Raw genomic sequence first — 6,553 nt, 5'->3', positions numbered from 1 at the left:
AGCATTTCAATGGGAACTATGGGCCTGCTTTTGGCTAATGAGATGGTCAATGTCTAGTTCCATATTTGTCACTGCTAGCTGTAACAAGTGATATGACGCGCTTCCAGAGCCGTGACGCGAGCGTCCGGCATCACCGGAAGTAGTACTGTATGTGAGTATGCGAGTGATTCCGCGCTTTGCCGCACCATCACATACAGTACTCACTGACCACCAATGAAAGAGGTGCCCCTTCCGGAAGTATGGTGGGGGCCGGATAAATGGCCTCAGGGGGCCGCATGCAGCCCCTGGGCCGTAGTTTGGGGACCCCTGACGTAGACGATCAGGATGTTGAGTATGTTCTTCAGGGAGTTCACCACACAGTTGAACACAGCCTGCAAGTGTGGGGGACAGAGCACCTACATGCTAGAACTTCAGGACCCTGTGTGGCTCTTGGGCCCCTGACCATCAAGAGGACCTGCTGCCTGCTGTTTTTCTCTCAGGAAGGAAAGGGTCATTGTGGATGTAACAGAGTGGCTGGCAGAGCTAGGAGAGGTATCACAGGGCAGGTGGGCAATGACAGCCCGGATCCCAGGCTGGCCTGTGTCAGGCAGAGCTGACACAGAGGGAATGGGATGTGGCCACTCACCCCACCCCTGCCCCGAGGTCTGCCAGAGGGCCACACTGTGCTCCTGCCCATCTGTGGGATCTGTGCAGGGCAGAGAAGCAGCGATGCTGTGACTCGCTTCAGCACAGGCACTTTGGGCAGGCTTGGTGGCCCAGGGGTGACTCACTTTACCACCAGCCCTTTCCCTCAGCTCCTTCCCCATCAGGAGGCTCAGTTTTCCCTGCACTGCTGACCTGGCCCCAGTCCCAGCTTCCTGGAGCCCAGCAGCTGTCCCCATCCCACACCACAGCCACCTCCAGAACACTGCCTGGCATGCACAGACTGAGCAGAGGGCTTGGCAAACACAGCCACGGCCCACCTGCACAGTGTCCCTGGGCCCTCTCCCCGATGGCAGGTCCAAGTCTCCACCTGACCCAGCACCTCTGGCTGCTTTTAGGTCACCTCCCAGGTGGCCCCTTCACACACAGGCTCTGGGGAAACTACCCTCTGTAATCCACGCACTGCCTGTGTCCCTAAGGCTTGCACCTCCAAGATCCTCAAACTACAGGTACTTCACTGCACACAGTTTTGGAGAATTAAATGACTTGACGCATATAAAGCACTTCACACAGTGATTAGATTTCAGAAGAACTCTAAGTGCTGGAGTGCACACTTCACACTTTCCTTTACTCAGAGCCTGAGCTGCACCCACCCTGCAGGGCCCAGCCCCATTACCACTCCTCGGGACCTGCCTCCCGCACCACCCCATCATCCCCCAATTCCTTGGGCAGTCCTTTCCTCTGGACACTGCAGCTGTGAATGAAATACTGTCCTACAGGACACTGCTGGAGGTGTGGGTGGTCAGAGAGCTGAGAGCACCCATCCCACCCACGCAGTACATGGTCTGAGAAAACCTCATGTAGGGGTTCCCCTCAGCTGTGCCTACCCTTAACCCACAGAGAAGCTGCAGGAGGACAGGGTTATTCACATTTACACACACTCACACATACATGTATGCACATGTAGTGTACACACCTAACATGCGTCCTGCACATGCACAGCCTAATACATGCTAACTCACATATGTGTACTCCATTGCACAGGCCCACACATCTACACAGCACATGCATGCTCATTCACATGTGCACAGGCCCACACAAGTGCATGGTACATGCATGCTCACTCAAATGTGCAGAGGTACACACACGTGCACAGCACGTACATGCTCGTTCCACATGCATTCACACGCGTGTACAGCACATGCATGTCCATCTACCACATGTGTGTGAATGCATGTGGGTGAGCATGTATGTACCCAACATGTATGCATGGCACTGCATGCTCTCAAGTTCCAACTCCAGGCCCTTACCTTGAGCTTTGGCAGCCGCTTGATGGTCTTGAGGGGCTGCAAGACACGCAAGACTCTCAGGGACTTGATGGTGTTGATGTCCTTCCCTTTGGATCCTCTAAAAAAAAAAGCCATGCATGCAGCTGGCTGGCTGCACACTGTGCCCTTCCCCATGAAACCCATCAGGGCCTGGGTCACACTGCCTCTGAGTTTTGTCTTGGGCCTTAGGGCAGAGAACCAAGAAGCATGGAGGCCTCAGCCTTATAGGCACCACAGAGGCCTCATCTAAGTGGACATGGGCCAGGTCAGCAGCACCTGGTGAACAGAGAGTGCTGGGCTTCCTGATGAGAAGAGCTTATTGTCCCAGACCACTTCCATCACCCAGCACTCCCTGACCCCCTCAAATCAGCTTCCACCTGCAAGGTCAGCAGTGGGAGTGAGAGGGGAAGGGAGGAGAGGCCCATACAGTGACCTACAGGCAACGTGCCCCACAGGTCTGGAAGGATTGCCTTCTCTTGAAGGGAGGTCAGGAAACATGTGTGGATCCCCTGCCTGTCCTCTGTCAACTGCCCTAACACTCCTCCACGTAACATAAAACTGGCAGAAAGGGGCAGGAGAAGAGGATGGGACACCTGAAGGGAGGGAGGGAGAATATTAAATAAAGATAAACTGAGAGGAAGAGAGAGGAGGGAGGAGAGAGGGAGGGAGAGAAGGGAAAAGAGCCAGAGTGAAGACAGAGACATCAAGACAATGAAGAAAAGAACAGGAGGGAGGTAAGGCAGGAAGTGAGGTAAAGAACATTTCAGGCACTAGACACAAGCTCAGAGGTCCAGGATGTTTGGGACCAGATCAGGGCCCCTCACAGAGGAAGCCAGAGGGGACCCAGGTAGCTCCCGCAAGCTGGCAAGGACAGAAGAACTGTCACACTCTGGGACTGGCCCTCCTGCCAATCTGAAGGCAAGGCAGGAGGTGAGGAGGGTTTAGGAGGCCAGCCTCAGAAGCAAGGCCAACCTGCCATTGGGGGTGCGAGGAGTGGCTGAAGGCTCAGAACTGGAGGTCCTAATCCATCCTGCTCAGAGGCCACTTCTCCCCAAGCTCAGGGGATCTGTACAAGGTGGGGGAAGGCAGTCCCCTTGAGCTCCAGCCAAGCTCTGGGGAGAGTGAGCCACAAGGCCCAGGCAGGCTTCATGGGGGTGGGACCCTTAGGGGGCTCAGGCGCGTTCTCCTCCTCCAGAACCATAGCTGGGGACTCCTCTCCAGAATCAGATCAGAGAAGATCTATAAGCTTCCACTTTTCAAAACTAGAAAATGGCAAATTAAATTCAAAGTAAGTAGAAGAAAAGAAATAAGAATTAGATCAGAAATCAATAAAATTAAGAATAGGAAATCAACAAAGAAAATTAAACTCAAATCTGTTTTTGAAAAGATCAATAAAATCAATAAGCCTCTGACAAGTCTAACTGAGAAGAAAAGAGAGAGGATATAAGTTACTAATATCAGAAATGAGAAAAGCACATCACTACAGATCCTATGGACATGAAAAAGTAACCAGGCATACATATCATGAACAACTCTATGCCCCAAGTTTGACAACCAAGATGAAACAGACCAACTTCTTGAAGGATCTGCCAAAATATACACAAGAATAAAAACAATCTGAAAGTACTTTATTAAATTTGATTTATATTAAATCATATTTGATTTAAATTAAATCATATTTATATTAAATATGATTGAGTTAATACTAAATAACTTTTCCAAAACAAAATGAACCAGGCCCAGAATGGTTCACTGGTGAGTTCTATCAAATATTTGAAGAAAAAAAATTATATCAATTTGCTATAATCCCTCTTTATGCATAAAAGCAAGAAAACACTCCCTCATTCCATGAGGCCAGCACTACCCCAAGACCAGAACTTGACAAAGACATTACAGGAAAAGAAAACTACAGACCAACAGTTCTCATGAGCATAGATGTAAAAAATCCTCAACAGAATTTTAGCAAATCAAAGCCAATCCTGCACAAAAAGAATCATACACCACAAAAAAGTAGGATATATCTCAGGCATGCAAGGCTAGTTCAATATTCAAAAATAATTTAATCTATCATATTACCAACAGGCCAAAGAAAATCACATGATCATATCAATAGATGCATAATATTCATCTGACAATACTCAACACTCATTCATGATGGCAGCTCTCAGTAAACTAGGCACGGGGTAACCTCAACTTGATAAAGACATACGGCTAGCATCATACTTAATGGGAAGAAACCAGAAGCTTTCTCCTAAGATGAGGAATAAGGTAAGGGTATCCTTTCCTCTAAACCAGGGGTCCCCAAACTACGACCCGCGGGCCGCATGTGGCCCCCTGAGGCCATTTATCCGGCCCCCACCACACTTTCGGAAGGGGCACCTCTTTCATTCGTGGTCAGTGAGAGGAGCACATTGACCATCCCATTAGCCAAAAGCAGGCCCATAGTTCCCACTGAAATACTGGTCAGTTTGTTGATTTAAATTTACTTGTTCTTTATTTTAAATATTGTATTTGTTCCCGTTTTGTTTTTTTACTTTAAAATAAGATATGTGCAGTGTGCATAGGGATTTGTTCATAGTTTTTTTCTGGCCCTCCAATGGTCTGAGGGACAGTGAACTGGCCCCCTGTGTAAAAAGTTTGGGGACCCCTGCTCTAAACTCTCCTTTTTAACATCAGACCAGAAGTCCTTAACAATGCAGTAAGACAATACAAGGAAATAAAAGATATACTTATGAGAAAGAAGACATAAAACTGTCCTTGTTCACAGATGACATGTTTATCTCTGTAGAAAATCCAAAAGAACAGACAAGAACACCACTGGACCTAACAGGTGATTACAGAGAGATGGAAGGATACAAGGTCAACACACAAAAGTCAACTGCTTCCCTTGCATACTGGCAAGGAACAAGTGAAATTATAAATTAGAAATATAGTACCTATTATATTAGCACCTCCCAAAATGAAATACTTGTTTGTATGGAGGCCTAAGGCCCAGAATAGCCCACACAATGTTGGAGGCCTGGCATCGCCCGACTTCAGGACTAACTATAAATCTACTGTAGTCATCAGCACAGTGGGAGAACAGACAAATAGATCAATGGAGCAGAACAGAGAGCCCCCAAGTAGACCCACATAACATAGTCAACTGATGTCTGATAAAAAAGCAAAACCCAAACAGTGGATAAAGACAGTCTCTTCAACAACGGGACACCCACATGCACAAAAAATGAATCCAGACACACACCTCACCAAAAGCTGCACTTCTGTTTTTAGAGGTGTGTGGACTCCGATCACAGGTACAGGGCTTCCAGCTGTCAGACCCCCCTATCTGTCTGACTGGTTGTTGAGGTTCAGTGAGCCGCTCTGGTACATCTCCTCCAGCTGCTTCCTGTTTCTGAAGTAGAGCGCCAGGTCGGTGGTGATGATGGCTTTGCGGATGATCTCGAGCACCTGCTCGTACTCACTGGAGCTCAGCGTGGAGAAGATGTTGTGCCCTGCCAGCTGCAAAGACACAAACACACCACCAGTGACCAGCACAAGCTCGGATCCTGTGGCTTCTCCCCGGCTGGCGGTAGCACAGTCAGCCAGGGGCACCTGGCACGCCAATGACAGGTTTGGAGGAAACAGAAGAATAGTCTGAAATGACAAATGGATTGGGTTGTGCCTTCTCTTCCAGCTACAACAACAAAACCAGCACTTGAATGAACTATTTCAGCGATGGTAACATCATCTGCGGCCGCAAAATCTCAGTGACTGAACTACATACCTACCTATATAGTTTGTGGATATGTCTAATCAGTAACTGAAGGCCTGAAAAATGTAAAGTACAATATTTAAATAAAAAATTTTTCTTCTTAAATTAAAAGTGTAGTGCTTTTAATATTATACTGAAAATTAATGAGCTAAAAGTTACCTATATCCTTGTCCACTCCAGCAAGCATAATGAACACTGACCTCCTGTCTTTTTACCCTAGAACAGGGGTAGTCAACTTTTTTATACCTACCGCCCTCTTTTGTATCTCTGTTAGTAGTAAAATTTTCTAACTGCCCACCGGTTCCACAGTAATGGTGATTTATAAAGTAGGAAAGTAACTTTACTTCATAAAATTTATAAAGCAGAGTTACAGCAAGTTAAAGTATATAATAATAATTACTTACCAAGTACTTTATGTTCGATTTTCGCTGTTTGGCAGAATAAATCTTTACAAAACAACTTACATAGTTAAATCTATCTTTTTATTTATACTTTGGTTACTCTGCTACCGCCCAGCATGAAAGCTGGAGCTCCCCCTAGTGGGCGGGAGGGACCAGACTGACTACCACTGCCCTGGAAGTATGTGCCCCACAACCTCAAAGTAAAGTGCACGTTAGCACACTGAACACTCTCCCCACGCACAAGAGCTCACACACGAAATGCCAATCACGCAGGTGCAAGCCTGGGCCACCTTCCCTTCCATCCTTGGGGCGGGGGACAGTGCAGCGTGTCCCTCCCGGCAAGGCCCCAAGGCTGGTCACTTCGATTCTACTGTCCCAGAATTCTCTTCCTATATGGGCATCTTTTAAATACTTTCCACATTAATTCC

The 6,553-nt window shown here is 47.6% G+C and overlaps 1 pseudogene; it reads right to left on the bottom strand.

Annotated features, from left to right (window-relative positions):
- Positions 1-263: 263 nt before the first annotated feature.
- LOC136393954 (cAMP and cAMP-inhibited cGMP 3',5'-cyclic phosphodiesterase 10A-like) overlaps positions 264-6,553 on the bottom strand; it is an 85,376-nt pseudogene continuing 79,086 nt past the window's right edge.

The sequence above is a fragment of the Saccopteryx leptura genome, chromosome 2, assembly GCF_036850995.1.
Source record: "Saccopteryx leptura isolate mSacLep1 chromosome 2, mSacLep1_pri_phased_curated, whole genome shotgun sequence".
In the NCBI taxonomy this organism is placed as follows: Eukaryota; Metazoa; Chordata; class Mammalia; order Chiroptera; family Emballonuridae; genus Saccopteryx; species Saccopteryx leptura.
The sequence above is the reverse complement of the archived record's forward strand: the minus strand, read 5'-3'. Positions and strand labels throughout refer to the sequence as shown.